Source organism: Rissa tridactyla, chromosome 1 (assembly GCF_028500815.1).
Source record: "Rissa tridactyla isolate bRisTri1 chromosome 1, bRisTri1.patW.cur.20221130, whole genome shotgun sequence".
NCBI lineage: Eukaryota > Metazoa > Chordata > Aves > Charadriiformes > Laridae > Rissa > Rissa tridactyla.
In genome coordinates, this window is record NC_071466.1 from 141,443,101 (window position 1) to 141,446,720 (window position 3,620).

Below are 3,620 nucleotides of genomic sequence, written 5' to 3' on the forward strand. Positions count from 1 at the left end.
ACAAAGTACAAATGATGATTGCTTCAGTTGCATACTTGGTATATTTTGTAGGTATTTTTTGTACTCAGGAATATAAGCTGTATCTGTCTGTACATGGGCTGTGCTCATTGTAAGTATATTTAACGTTCGTTTTACCCTGAAATAGTCCAGTCAACCAAAATAGAATTTCAGATTCATTCTTTTTCCTCATCTACATCCTTGTTGTGATCAGAGATCCTTCACAACCAGCAGCAATAAAGTGGAGACTGTAGAGGTGGAGAGCGGCTTATTCTTGATGTTATAATAGACTTCTGAATTTTAGATTTTCCTGGAGCTAAAAGAACAAATTCATTGATTGAAGAACCTGAATCCCTTCACTTAACATCAGCATAAATCAGGAATAATTCATGGATAGGATTACTGGGTTTACTTCTGTATAAAAATGAGAAAGCAAACCCAGCAGCTTCACTTTCTTCCTTCTCTATCTCCCACTTCTTTATAGCGAAGCACTAGATGTCACATCTTCTTAGCACATTTAGAAATGTAAATTATGTTCTTTAGCTCTTTAGCAGCAACAGAGTGGTATTCTGCGCCCACTTCTGCAGAGGCTCCACTCAGTATTCATATCAACAGGAAGGATGGATTAAAGCAAGCTGTTTTGATTCAGGGAATTGTCCTCTGCAGGAAGTTTAACTTAATACTCTGAAAAAAACAGATTTCTATGACCCCTATAATTTCTATGTTTAATTTAGCTCTTGGACAATAGACTGTCTTTTCATTGCATTTGTAAAGCACCCACCTCGGTATGACTTTTATGCTTTACTGTGACTTATAGAAAGTACCGCAATTTAAATGGAAATAATGAGGAAATTGTCCTACAAAATGCAGCTGCTACTTTAGCGGTACTGTACTCCCAAGAGAGATAGGTGTTCGTAGGTGTTAAGAGTCACCATAACAGCAAACTCCCGCAGGCTTTTTGTGCGAAAGGAAAACCCAAAGGATACAAAAATGGTCCTAACACAGTTCTAGTGTAACAGTGAGTAAACAAGCCATCTGACAGGCTACGGAGGTGACTGCATGACAAAAGGCCTATAGCAGGTGTGCCCTCCTACTGAATGGAAAGTTAATGCTAACAGTCATCTCAGGGAAAACAGACCACACACTGCAATGTGACGATTCTCTTGGCTTCAGGCAAATCCTGGGACTCATGAAGAAACACCTGGAAGATGAGTGACCCAAGCAGGGCAATAGCCCATTATTGAGCATAATTGAGCAGTTAATTAGAAGGGTACTTTGGCAGGCAAATATCGTCCTGCCGTGATGCGGACATTTCTGACAAGCAGGCCAGCTTGTAGTACCAGAACTGTCTGTATCTCTGGCTTCAGAGAGACTCCTTTGCAGCTGAACCCTCCTGGAGGCTATCAAACGCTCCCATTGATCACCAGAGTGCTGCGCTGGGAAAAGTGAGTTCTCTTATGTACCGTGTTTCTGTGACTGGGCTGAATACCCATGGTGGGCAAGCATCTTGTAGAACGCAGGCGGAGCCCTTATCACATTTCACAGAGGACTCCTACCCCTAGTGGGAGCTGAATGAAAGAGTTAGACTTATCATCGGTTTTAGGGAATATTCGGATAAGTTTTTACAGATATTTGGAAAATATTGTGGCTGATTGTTTGCAAGTAACACAGAAGATAAGAAGCAAAGGGTTTATGTTTATGTGTAAGGGTTCAGTGTGGACTAAGAACAACAAAAGTACCTATCCTGATACCACTTAACTAAAAGGTCGGATCCTTATATCCTTGGAACTATAATTTGTACTGTTTCAATTCAGTTGCTGTTGATTCTCCATCTCTGTTGTGCTATGTTCACTTGACTGCTTAGGCTGCTCCAAGTTAAAATATCTGTCTTCTCCTAATTGTACACTTGTGTATTTGTCTGCTCTACCTCAGAGGCAAAGTTTGGGATCAATTATACCAAGTGGCTCTTGATAGTATTGCTTAGTCCTTGTAAAGCTGTGAACCTCATTTGATGTATGGGCTCATGTGCTGGAGCTGCATGTTCTTCACAATTAATACATTTCAGTAGCTTTTTGTGGTAAGCAGCACTGTATTACTTCTCATGGCATATGCTGGTGGGTTTTTCAAGGCAGTCATAGAGTTAAGGGAAAGTAAGAAAGCCACCTGAGACTGCAATTCAGTTTGGTTGTCCTTCTGTTTGCAGAAGGCAGGCAGATGGCCTTTCACTGTAGCTAGCTGGCTGCCGTGTATTTTCTGTCTTCCCTTGCTTGCTGACCTGCTGTTCTTTTTTAAATTCCTTCAGCCTCCACAGTGATTTCCATCTTTAAAATCTTTCCTAATAAGGGCTCTGGTAGATAACTGTTGGATTTTTTTTTCAGAGATGACAGAAATAGGTAGAAATTACTTGGCAGAAAGATCTAGCCCTCACATACCATCATTGCTTTCACATGCCTATACAGAATCAAGCAGACCCAACAGATACAGGTAGCATCCTCTTTTCTGTGCTGTAAAAGGAGAGCCTTCAAAATGTTGAGAAGATTTCTCTGACTGCTGGTCTGCTTGAGCCACCCACAGACTGGTAATGGAGTAAACTCATAGAGAGACAAAACACTAAGTGTTCAATTTACTTGATTGAAAAACACAAACCATGCATCACGTTTTGTTTCTGTATGATAGAGTGACATTTTAGCTACATTTGCCAAGAAAATGAGGTGGCTGCTTTCTTGTCTCTCTCTGCACATTGACCTGATGATCTTCCGGTTGGTGTCCTCTTCCCCTGAGCTCTTCAGCCTATTAACAGATACTAGCTGAGGTAGGCAGAGGCACAGTGTTCTCAAAAGTATTTTGCTTCTGTATGCTACAGTTGACAGAGGAGTGAGACCCTATTAGTGTCTGCAACAAGTTGCCCGGAGAGGTGGGGGAGGCCCCATCCCTGGAGACATTAAAGGCCAGGCTTGACGAGGCTCTGAGCAACCTGATCTAGTTAAAGGTGTCCCTGCTTACTGCAGGGGGGTTGGACTAGATATCTTTAAAGGTCCCTTCCAGCCCAACACATTCTATGATTTTATGAGTGTTACCAGTGAGGGAAAGGCAGGAGAAGGTTGTTATGGTCAGTTCTGCTAGACCACTGAGAAGCATGAGAGTGCTGGCTGCCCAGGGACCACACGCATCATTCTACATCACTGTATGGATATGCTGCCCCTTGACCAGGACCTGGGCCAAACAAAAGCCATTAGGGAATATGTGACATAGAAAGAAGTAGGCATTTTAGAGTGGAAATAACTGATTTGGGGTGTTAGGCTTGAAGGGGCATCATTGTATGGGGAAGTGCTGGGAAATTGTATCGTCGTGTTGAAGAGAAGTTGCAGGAACAAGCACTGTTGAAAAAGTGGGTATGTACAGGATGTAGGACACAAAATCAAGCTTTGAGAACACAAAGGCTCAGTGAGCAAGTTGTTATACCTCTTCTGTCTTTGAAACCACATTAAGAAAATGTTGCCTGTAAAAAAATAATGATAATGCATGCTCCTAGCCCTGCTGCCTTTCTGGAAATAAATGCATTTTGCAATAATTGCACTTCACCACCCCTTCTAGGAGGCTGCCAAAGTATAATTTCTATAAGT